Raw genomic sequence first — 12,674 nt, 5'->3', positions numbered from 1 at the left:
CAAACAGGACTCTTCCCCATCTCGGAGAGGGATTTTTCAGAGTTCCCCTCCAAACACTGATCCTCACCAACCTGAAGTGCCAGCCTACAATATGCTGTTTCCAAGAGTAGTGTCCATCTGGGTCGAGGGTGCTTTTGTTTTTTTATTCTTGTTGGAAACTCTTCAAAGTAATTTGAGAGACAGAGGAAGGAACAGCCCCAGGGGGGCAGAACTGCTTCAGTCAATGTCAATGCTTATGTTTGGGTAACTCAGGACAGATTACAGCCTTTATCATATGCCATCTTCATAATGACCTTGTGAGGCAGGTTGGGCAGGTTCAGGGCTATTATCTGGTCCAATCCTGTCGTTCTTAGCTTTGTGCAGGAGGAGGCCTCCAGAAGTTAGGGGAGGCTAAACTCTTGCAGCCGGTTGACCACTTGCTTGACTTGCTTGCGAGGAGGGTGCCTGGGGGGACGGGGGGCGCCCAACAGTCTGATGTGTAGTTGGGCTGGCGCTGGGCTTTCCTGGGCTTCAGCTGGATTCCATTCACCACTCGCTTCATATGTTTTGTTTGTAAATGACAATTTTGTACCATGATTATCAGGCTTGTTGTTAAGGTGGAGGTGGCGGTCTTTTGGGACTTCTTTTTAATTCAGCAAAGGACAGCTACCTGGCTCTGCTTCAGTCTCAGGCAGGATCACGCAGCCCCTGGGATGGGGCAGCTCTAGACCATGCTCTGTGAAATTAACAGTAAGGAGCTGATGACAACTTTTTGTGTCACCCTGCCCGGAACTGTTTCCATTTGGAAAAAGGAGGACTCAGGACAGGAGGCAATGTCTTAGCTAAAAAGTGAAAAGCATGACTGTGATGCTAATGGAAGGATTTCAGAAAATGTGATGTCAATTATATCTCAATTTTTTAAAAAAGACAATGTGGCAAGCAGATGGAGTAGATCTTTTTGGGTCAGAGAGCACTTGCCGATCCCCTTATAACACACCACCACAGAACCACTCCATGTATGCTCAAAGACTGTGTGGCAATCTGTGACCTCCCTGGTAACTCAGTCAGCCCAGAGTCCAGGAAAAGTGTGTAGAGTCCAAGGTTGGGGTTGGGGGGGTGATGAAGAGAGGCATGGCCCAGGGGGTAAAGAATAAAGGGGAGATGGTTCAGAATCCCTTGAACAAAGCAGAGACCTGCTGGTCCTACCCCTTCCATCCTATCCCCACATCCTAACTGAGAAATTTTCCATTCATCCACACAGTTGTACAAATTTATCTAAGCATCTATGATGCACAAGACAAGACTTGCAGGGCCTGTGCCCCCAGAAAAGAAAATAGAAAGTAAACAAACATTGTGAGGAGGTTGGCAAATGTAATAAGGAGTCGGGGGGCAGGGGTGAACATAGGCCAGGGGAGACCATGGCCTGGGAGATGGAAACTGAACCAGCTATGCAGGAGCTGGAGGGAGGACCTTCCCTTGGGGGGACAGCAGGAACAGAGGCTTTGAGATGGGGAAGAGTCCTGTTTGTGGAGGGACAGAAAGGGTGCCAGTGTGGCTGCAGTGCAATGAGGAGTGACCGGGAAGAGGTGAGAGAGACTCAGATAAGCAGGAGCCCGAGACTGCGGGGTCCTTTTGTGCGGGTTGTGAGAACCCGCTGAGTGATTCATGGTAGGACAGTGGCTCCATGTAATGTATATGAGCAAAGACCACAGGGGCAGCCAGGGGAGAGTGGACCCTGAACGTCGCAAGTTTGAATTGCGCAGGTCCACTTCTATGCGGAATTTTTCCGTAAACACGATACAGTACTATAAATGTATCTTCTCTTCCTTATGATTTTCTTAATAATGCTTTCTTTTCTCTAGCTTACTTTATTGTAAGAAATATAGCATATAATACATGTAATGTAAAATATGTGTTGATTGACTATTTATGCTATTGATGAGGCTTCTGTTCAATAGTACAGCTACTAGTAGTTATGTTTTTGGGGAACCAAAAGTCATCTATAGACTTTTGACTGTGCAGGGGGTCAGTGCCCCTAACCCCCACATTGTTCAGGGGTCAACTATATTGTGCATTGGAGCTGGAGGGGAGCAGGTGTCTGCAGACCGAGGAGGTTCTCCTCAGCCTTTCGTGGAGCTACAGGAGCTGAAAGTGTTAGTGCTCAGGCAAGCATGCACTTTTTTCTTCCCTACCCTGAACTCAGTACCCAGTTCTTGTCAGTGGCGTTCGGTTTTCCTGAGTAGATATTGTGTCTTTTGAGCTGGGGGTACATGACCACATTTTTGTCACTGTTTACTAATCACCTAGCAACATCTGCAGTCATCTGTACACTCATATTTTCCCTCCTCATGTTGCTGCTACTTGCTATCTAGATGCTGCAGAAACTATTCATGGACAAGGAATGCTGGGAATTTTGCCTCAGGATTAGAGAAATTTCACTTGGCGAGAACGTCCAAAAATCAGGTCAAAAGCTTTTGAAGGTCATTACCAGCTGCCATATAGAACATACCTTTCAGTGTTCTGCTGTTGGGCTGTCCTGCATCTGGTTCTTTGAATTATTCCAACCAAGCCTGCTTCCTGCTAACTTCCTGCTAACCACCAACACTCTGGAGTTACCTGGGCGGCCATCACGATCTCACCTATTCCTACCCTGCTCTCAATCTGATCTAGTATAATTCTAACCCTAGACTCTGTGGACCTGTTATCCTTGATAAGGAACATTTGTGGATGGTGTTTCCAGCTTTTGATCCTTGACTTTTCCTCATGACCTCTGACCTGGTTTGTCCTTCCACATCTCTGCCATTATGGAAACTGCAGGCAGCCCCAGCTGCTTACCTGACCCCCAGTGCTCCATGAGAAAGGCCTGGTGGCTGCCTGGATGTATCCTCTGCCCCACTGAACACGCCACCCCCAGGAATCAGACCATTAGATTAGAAGTTGCTTTTGCCTTTTTTTCACAGGAGCCTGGAGTATGTCCTCTTACAAATTGCACTCACAGCAGACCCTGATATTCTAGAATTCCCAAGGCAGATATGCAAATTAGATCTAAGCTGTGACCTTCATCTCACACATGTAAAAAGAATGTGTCAGGACCCATGGCTTGCAAAAGCAACCTTATTTCTTTACAATCATTTTTAAAATGCCACTAATTGTTTTATTACTTTCAACTTCAACACAAAGCATTACTCAGACAGCTACTGAAACAGATGAGTACATAGTACCACCTCTGAATCACCTGCACAACTGCCATGTCAAGGACGAGGTTGCTGTTCTCCCTCTGGCTTTCTGGACTTCTAAATCTCAGCAGTGCTAGGATTGAAGAACACGCTGGGCTTCCTGCATACCTGCACCCCCTGTGGATACCATCATCTAAATTACACCAGCCAGCTCCTTCCTCATGACCTGAAAGAATAATTAAGACTGTAATGAAGAAGAAACATTCAGCAAAAGTAAGCGTGACTCTCTTGCTCTTTCAGAGGCTGGGAACCAAGCCACCATGGGATAGGTCACTTCCTTGTAGGTTGGGACAGAAGGAAAATTATGACTCAGAGAGGTTGGTTCTCTCTTATGGGATGCAAGAGGAAGCAGAGATTCCAAGGGTATTGTTTTGGGGGTTTGTTCTTTTGTTTTTTTCAGAAGAGTTGAGAAATATGTAAATTCATGCTCTTATCATTGGAGAGGACATGAGGGAAATAGGACTAGGAAGGCATGTGAAATAAGTAAAATTTTAAAATATCCAAATTTGCCATAAGAACGTGAGTATGTCATGCATGTCCATGAATTGTCTGTGTGTGATGTTGTTGAACAAATACTTTCATGTGCTAGGAGCTGTTGCATTCCCTTCTTATTTGGGGTCACTGCAGGAACATTGAATGTCAGCACAGTGAGCTGAGGCAGTGTGGAAAGGACACTGGGCTGAGGGCAGGGACATCTGGATTCTATCATGTGAGGACAGAGGGCAGCGTGGACCTCTATACAAGGGGCTGCCCTGATGGAAGGCTCAGACCCAGGTGCCAGGGGGTGCCCAGAGCAATGACTTGATCAATTAGTGCTGGACTCACTTGAAGATTAGCCGCACTCAGAGATAAACACTGGTAATGAGTGTGACAAACAGGGAACTAAGCCAGGTCTCTTCATGGTGACCCCTTGTTTCTTATAGGACATGCTTTCTCAGGGAACATCCAACCTTAGTCCACATGAAGCAGGTTTTGGGGTACAGAATGGGGGGAAATGTGAAATGCTTATGACCCTCTCGCCTTGCTGGCCCTCACCAACTATGTGGACGCCTAGTCCTTCTGAGATGAAATCCCTTCTGAGATGGACCAATTTCCCTCCCTAGCTGTGCAGTGCGGACCTCTAGGTTAATTCCTAAGAGGTCTGGAATTCCTGCTGAATTAGAAGAAATTGTGTTGTAAAACTTAACCGGTGAGATTTAGTACTGATGTAAAGAGGAATTGGTGTTTTACAGATAATAGCCAGTGGTAATTGTTACACAATATTCATGGAAATAGGTATAAAGCCTAATGACACTTGCCCCAAATGTCTCTTAAGTTACAATCTGCTCCCGGAGTACAGAGGACGGAGAAGGGCCACTGTGGATCTCAATTGAGGTTGTGGGGAAAACAGTAAAAGTTTGATTAAGTGTGGATTTAGAATTTGAAGATACTCTGGTTGAGAAGTCCTCAAATAGCTCTTCAGTTTCAACTCTGAAACCGATACTCTATTAACAACCCACAGGCAGTTTTGGAAGTAGCTAAGTGCTGTCTGACTCATATTTCTAATGCATTTCCTATATGCTCTGTGCAGAAAAGAAGTTGAGTTTCTGTTATGATAACTGGGCTACCCAGAATCAACTAACCGACAGGTCTGACTTGTAGCTGATCCACCCTTCTGAATACCTGTAACCTAAGAATGACCCAGAGCCAGAAAAGCTAGAAATCACCATTTATTCACTATCAGACTCTGAAGCCTTATGAAACCACACAATGGATTGGGGATGGGTTGTGTGTGTAGAACTACTCCCAGGTCACTTACCCCATTTCTAGGCTCCCTGAGTGACAACCTGGGGCAGTTCCAGCAATAGAACACATTTCTTGGAGTTAGAAGAACTGGCTTTGAGTAGTAGTAAATTTACTGTAAAACTGGCTAAGTGACTGTGAGCAAATCATTTCACCGTCCAGGAACTGAGTTCTGGCATTTGTAAAATGAAGGCTGTGGACTCAGTAATCCCATACATGATAAACTTCTACTAAGATTTATGATAAGAAACATGAACTTTATAGAAGTTAAGATGTAAGTCTTAAGAAGAAAAGTCTAGGCCTGGTTCATTTAGAACTTGTATTTCTCAAATCACTCAATTAAGTCAGTCTTGGAGTTATAAATAAAGGTATTTGACTGATAGAGAAACCTTTTCAGGTTTCCTTAACCATGGGTAATATACACACTTAACAAAAATCTCTGATTTTTTCAAACTAGAACATAATTGTGCTGGATGAAAAAGTTTACATTACACAAAGAGTTCTTTAGGGTCGTACCTGACATTCCCTGACAATGATAGTTTTATGAAATCTTGTAATTGATTTGCTGTCTACATGTGGGTGTAAACTTACTCCTTTAGAATGTGGGCTCAATGGGAGTGCAACATCTTTTACTTCTTTTTCAGTCCAGCAACATTGAATTCAGTACTCTAAATATAGTCTGCATTCAATAAAAATTTAATTATTGACTGAATCTAGGCTGTCAGGGGGAAAAAGGACATTGCTACTTGTTTGGACATGCCCCTCTGATTAAATGCCACTTTTGCCTTTCTAGCTAATCAGTCAGTTAACTAAGTGTGGTGCACATTTGACCTTCTCCCTAAGAGAAGGTCAGTGGCTGAAAATGAGATCCAGCATGATCATATTAGGAGGATTTTCATGTGTATTCCATTAAGGAGATTAAATATCCAGGTGCTTCCCACATTTCCCCTTAGAACTTGTTAGAATCTCAACATTTCAAGACTAGCACCAACGCATTCATTGTCACTTCCCAATGATGTTTATAAAAGGTTCATATAATGTTAGGGTCCTTCAGAGAAACAGAACCAACAGGATGTATATACATAGAGTCATTGTCAGGAATTGGCTCACTGATTGTAAGGGCCTGGTAAATCCAAAATCTGCAGGGGTAGCTGACCAGGAGGCCCAGGGGGGAGTAGCAGCTCAAGTCTGGAGGCAGATTCCATCTTCCTCAAGGAACCCCAGTCTTTCCTCTTCAACTGATTAGATGAGGCTCTCCCACATTATGGAAAATAAAGTTTTCCTCAAAATCTTCTGACTTAATTAATTGAAAGTGTGTTTTTTTTTAGATGTGACTAATATTCCTAATAACATCTAGATTGATGTTTGACCAAACATCCGAGCACCAAAGCCACACTAAACTGACACACAAAATTAACCATCACACATATCAAAGCAAAAAAAAAAAAAAAAGGATTTGGGCCTCTTGCAGTTATCTTCTAAAAGTTCCTAATTTCTTCATTATTTAAAATTGTTCAGGGCACCTGAGTGGCTCAGTGGTTGAGAGTCTGCCTTCAGCTCAGGTAGTGATCCCGGGGTCCTGGGATCAAGTCTCACATAAGGTTCCCTGAAACACAGAAGAAAGAGCATGGTTTCCAACTCTCATGAGGTTATAGTCTGAGAAGAGAAGAGTGTGTAAACTATTGCCAGGCTGTCTGCTTGCTGTTCTGAGTTGCACAAGGACAACAGAAGAAGGAAGAATTAATAAGTAAATTCACATGTTGACGGTGCTTGCTTATGTAAGTCCTGTTTCTTTTCTCTATGAGGCACATGCATCCTCCCTGTATAATGGTTAGGAATTGGATTTTCCCTGGAGCTGAGTCTGAGGGCATGTGACCCCAAACAATCTGTAAACTCATTTACTCTTATCTCCCTAGCATACACACTAAGCTAAATAAATTTATTCTCCTGGTAAAACTTATCATTTAATGAAATGACATTAACTTGGTGGCAGTTTCTCTTCTGTTTGCGACTTTATTTTCCATTCTTAACTTTATGTTAATTAAGCTCCAGATTTTCTTTTTCACTGTGTTAAAGTACATGTAACGTAAAATTTGCCATCTTAGCCTTTTCAAACTGTACAGTTCAGTCGTATTTCACATCCGTGCCTGTGACTCTTTTCATCTTGGAAATTCTGAAACTGTACCAATAAGCAACTCCCTAGTCTCCCTTCCTCCAGCACCCTTCTGTCTTTATGATTTTGACCACTCCATCATATAAATGGAATAAAATAGTATTTGTCCTTTCGTGACAGTAATTAAACTCCAAATTTTGAAATAGGCTATATAGCTACATGTGTAGGCTAGAAAGATGTGTCTGGTGCTGGAGGGAAGGTGTGTAGGACTATGTCATTGAGACAGAGGCAAAATTTCCTTTCCCACAGCACTGGGATTTGATCATGCAGCCAAGATCCAGCAGGGTATTAAGGGCCCAGACTCTAAGTGAACCTTTATTGTCCAGGCACTGCTGAGAAGCCACTGCCAACAGGAAGTTGATTCTAGAGACTAGCATGCTAGCAAATATATATCCTGGGATTATGAGCACCTGGCAGTGGTTTTGGCAGGCCTCCCTTGGCCTCATTGACATCAGTGATAGGGAAGGGACAGAGATAGCCTCGTGGACAGAAATGAGAACCTTTCAGAGATGTCTAGTTCTAGGATAGCACCTTTGGTTTTCTAGCCCTTCAAGGGAGTGAAGAAAGCTATCATCCCTTCTATTTTTCTTTTCATATTTTTCTTTGCTCCAAGGCATGAGCCCCATTCATTGTCTGTGACCATGACACAAAGGTTAAGAAATCCTGCATTCTACTCAAAGTGTGGAGGGGTCTGGGTTTTTTATTGTGCCAGACATGTCTACAATTGCTTTCTGAGGTTTGGGGGGAAGCAAACAGAAACCTAAAGAGGCTTCTTAGTCCTCCTTATCATGTGCTTAAAATTCCAGTGTACTAGTAGATCCTAGAATGGTGAGAATTCCAGGGAAAATGGAATTATTAAAAGCAGAGCCTGAGGCACATGCCATTTAATAAAGCCACAGAACAGCCTCAGATTCTGCAAGTAGGGGGGAAAATGGTTAGTATAAGACTTATGTTCTGGCTTTTTAAAATGGTCTTCACACAGTCTTTACACATTCTGGAATTAAATGTGTATTATTCTATTTAGATGACTTGTGCACATTAACCACCAGTTTGAAATGTGACTCCAGGTCCAATCTTTTGTGCTTCCTTTTCTATGTTTTGTTCTTGCTCTTCAGAGGAATTGCATTAGCTCAAGTCTTTAAAAAATTACTGAAACTAAGAAATGTTGGTCCCTTGTATTCTATACTAGGCAAATACATGCACGATCAGTTCCATTTCTCCCTGTGGGCCTATCTCCTGGGAATCATAATTAGGGAGATGTTTCAGGAGCCTTGAGTCAGAGCAAGGAGCCTTGTGGGATAATGCAGATGTCTGCTAGCGCCAGACTGTGGCAGCCCGATGCATCCGTTCACAGCAGGGGCAAGTCTGGGCACCAGACAGGATCATGAACTGGCACCCCCACCTCCTCTAGTGGGGCAGGCTAGGTACCACCGTATGCATTTTTAAGGTAAATTTAAAATATTTTTGGGATCCCTGGGTGGCGCAGCGGTTTGGCGCCTGCCTTTGGCCCAGGGTGCGATCCTGGAGACCGGGGATCGAATCCCATGTCGGGCTCCCGGTGCATGGGGCCTGCTTCTCCCTCTGCCTGTGTCTCTGCCTCTCTCTCTCTCTCTCTGTGACTATCATAAATAAATAAAAAAATTTAAAATAAAATAAATAAAATAAAATAAAATAAAAAATAAAATTTTTTGTCCTGCAAGTATCTGAAGCATTGTAAACAATCTCATGCATCGAGATTCTTTGGCAGACGCAGCCAGCAGGATTAAAGGTTGCTGTGTAAGTACCTCTCACTGGATTGCGATCAATTTATCCTAAATACTCTCAATGCTGGTGTAAGAGGCAGCATTTCATAAGGCTGCAGGGAAATGCCACAGGGTTATCATATCAGATAGGTCTAAGCCATAGGAAGAAGATAAAGATGAAGCAGGAAATATTGAGATGGGAGAAAGTAGAATGAGAAAAAGTAAGAAGGTGAGAGGCAGGAAAGGGAAAAAGAAATATTTCATAGGAGGACCTGTTTTTGTGGGAAGTATAAATCACCTTTAAAACTGCTCCAGGGGACACTTGGGTGGCTCAGTCAGTTAAGCACCTGCTTTCGGCTCAGGTCATGATCCCAGGGTCCTGGGATCCCTGCCTAGCAAGGAGTCTGCTTCTCCCTCTGCCTTTCCCCTCTGCTCATCATCTCAATCTCTCTCTCTCAAATAAATAAAATATGAAAAGAAAGAAAGAAAGAAACTGCTCCAAGGATTATGGTTCTCATAGCTATTTAGGCTACATGAATATCTGAGCCAAAGAACAAACCACACATCCTAACCCTAGGTTGATCTAACGATAATGCCTCAGGCAAGTTGCTACCTTTCTGCGTATTTTTCATCCATAATCTCAAGATAACTAATACTTGCAAAATAGAATGAAAATAGACATGACTGGCCATGATAGTGTTTGGCCAAACTACTGGTTGTTTTTTCTCAGCTGTGTCCCTCCTTCTTTCTTTGCCATGAAGTATTGACACTCACACATTTAACTTCCCTAGTGAGGCCCAAATTAGAGACAACCTCCAAAGCAAACCAAACACTAACCAACTAAATACACCAAAATTGCTCAGAACATATTATGCCAGAAAACTTATCTATAAATTTCTTCGGATTTCAGCATTATTGTCAAGAGACTAGGAAACAAATAACCTCATTCAGCACTACATGCTAGGTTATATATACGTGGTCTGATTTGAGTTTTGTCCAAACCTACTCAATAGGTATCACTTTCTTTCTCATTTTACAGTTGTAGACACATTTCAGAGAGCTCATTGTAATGTATATTGGAATGGCTTTGCAAACCCATGTCTCTGACTTGAACCTTCCATTAATTCCTAAGACCAGTTACCCGTGTGGGGGAGTATTCTTTGAAGAATCAATTCAGGGACATACAATACATGTATAATATGATTCATAGAGTGTATTTACTGAGTAATGTGATCTACGCCCTAAGGTTCTCCACCTTCCTGTGCATATATTTTCTCATCTGTAAAATTAGGTTAACAATGGTAACCTCACAACAAATAAAGCAATGGAACAGGATAAATGATCCAGAAACATATCATTCATCTTTGCTCACCAGATGATCAAGGGGGCACTGCAGGATCATCACTTCATTAAATGGGACTCAGTTAACTGGATAGAAATATGGGGGGGAGGGGGAAACGTGGTCTCTACTTCACACTATATCTCAAAGTCAATTTCAAGTGGATTAAAACTTTTAGAATAATAATGGGAGGACATCTTTATTTCCTTAAGCAAGGATTTCTTAAACAGCAGCAAAAGTGTCCCAAACAGGGAAAAAAGGTAATAAATAGGACTACAATATAAGATTAAGAACACGGAAGGCACTATTGAGAGAGAATAGGTAATGTACAGTATAGAAGAAAAATATTTGTGCAACACATATGACTGACTCACATCAAAATACAGAGCACCTAAAAGTCAATTTGAAAAAGTAGATTGTTATGGTAATTAAACATATTAATACAGGTTTAGCGAAGAATTTGGTTCATAATATGCCTTCACTTCATATATGCTATTATTTTTATTAAGAATCTGAACAAAGGTTTAGGACTCTCCTGTTTTGAACTTCTGTCTATTACCAGCCTAAGGGTCTCAAGTTTTGGTTTGGAAAACATGGTAACCATAGTGATAAGGTAAATCTATAGACTAGGCTTCAAAATATATGATTCAACAACATCAAGAGAGCATTTATTTTCCCAATGTTTCAGTATTTTCTCACTGCTTTCTATTGCTGTGTGCCCATGGAAAAGGTGTAAGGTAAGAGTAATGCTACAATCTAAATTTAGCTCAAGAAGCAAAGCATGCTCTCACTCCTCCAGTCAGTTAAGGGCATCACAACCTCTCATTCCTGGAGCACCTCCAAGCCCCAGAGGGCCTCCCATTTAGGAATCCTGAGTTCAGGGTCTCTCCTCTTAGTCCTCTGACTCAAGCCAATCTGAAGCTCCAGAGGGACTACAGTCCGCCCATCTACTTCGTGTCTGATCTCTCTCAAGGCCTGCTGGAAGGAGGGACTCTGTCCCCACATTTACCAAAGGGCTTTGGGACTCATTCTCTCACAGTTCTGTATAACCTGTATCCCTGTTATCAGTACCCTCCACCCCAAGTTGACCTAAGGAACTTCCATTTTCATGTGGAAAATCCCTTCAGAATCTTGGCTTCTTGAGTTCATGATCACTTTCCCCTGTTCAGCTACCCACTGTTATTGCCTTGTTTTAAACTTTGCCATAACCTGAAGTTCTAAATTCAAGCATGCTACTCTTTAAACACAAAACTCTGTTCTTCCAATTCTTTCTCATCCATTTGCATGACATTATTTCTTTGACTTCAACAAAGCCACCAGTCGTTGAATCTCTTCAGTTCCCAACTATCACCACTGTTTTCAGGTGAATTTTGTTCCTCCAAATTCATATGTTCAAGTCTAACCCCCAATACCTCAACATGCAGCTGTATTTGGAGATAGGGCTTTCAAAGAGGTAAATTGAGGTAAAATGAGGTCATATGGGTGGGCCCTAATCCCAAATGACTGGCATCCTTATCAGAAGAAGATATTGGGACACAGACATATGTATGCACAGAGAGAAGACCATGTGACAACACAGTAGGAAGGTGGCCATTTGCAAGCCAAAGAGGGAAGCCCTAGAGGAAACCAAATCTTCTGACACCTTGATCCTGGACTTTAGCCTCCAATGCTGTGAGAAAATTAATTTCCTTATTTAAAACATCCAGGTTATAGTATTCTTGCGGCAGCTCTAGCAAACTAATATAACCACTTTCCATATTTGCTTCTCCTCAGTTTAATTTGTATTTCATGAGCCATTCACCACTCTCTTTCTACATCTTTGCTCCATTGTCCTTCTTAGTTCATTGGCCTAGCAAAATCTCAACCCTAGGTGAATTTAATAGTCTGTCCCACGCATGTCTGCACCCAGGCACCTTAATGTGGTTGGAGAGAATCACAACACCATGCTTATTGGTAAAGCTTCAAAGCTATGGTTTCAGTCTCAACCAGACCTACAATTACCCTAATTTCCCTTTTATATCTATAAATATGCAAGCTTTCTACCTCTCCTCTCACTCTTGACAAGTTATTTTGCATCCTTCTTCTCATTTGAAAGGAGCCACCAGACAATAATTCATTCAACTTTCTAACACCAAATCAGTACATTGTTCTGCCTGCACCCCATCTTTTACACTTTCCTATGTGCTGCAATGGAACTGGTATCTCTGGCTAATCCTTCCACTCATACTGTAGATTGTATGCTCTCCATGTACCTCAGAAACTTCTTTCAGTGTTCTCTTCTTTTTCATATATTCAACCTCTCCCTCTGTATAGCTCTCTCCCAACATCATTTAAATATAATCAACCCTGTTCCATTAAAAACAAAACAAATATAAGAACCAGCCTTCATTCCGTGTGATAGACTGATAACCAAAAATGGCCTC

At 42.2% G+C, this 12,674-nt stretch overlaps 1 long non-coding RNA gene across 2 annotated transcripts in view; it reads left to right on the top strand.

The window, feature by feature from the left end:
- The first annotated feature begins 1,200 nt into the window (after positions 1 to 1,200).
- Positions 1,201 to 12,674, top strand: part of LOC144288859 (uncharacterized) — a 171,596-nt gene continuing 160,122 nt past the window's right edge. For both annotated transcript variants that reach the window (XR_013356868.1, XR_013356869.1), the window contains exon 1: positions 1,201 to 3,428. This is a non-coding gene — a long non-coding RNA (uncharacterized LOC144288859). The remainder of the gene's footprint in view (positions 3,429 to 12,674) is intronic.

Source organism: Canis aureus, chromosome 18 (assembly GCF_053574225.1).
Source record: "Canis aureus isolate CA01 chromosome 18, VMU_Caureus_v.1.0, whole genome shotgun sequence".
NCBI classification, from domain to species: domain Eukaryota; kingdom Metazoa; phylum Chordata; class Mammalia; order Carnivora; family Canidae; genus Canis; species Canis aureus.
The sequence above is the reverse complement of the archived record's forward strand: the minus strand, read 5'-3'. Positions and strand labels throughout refer to the sequence as shown.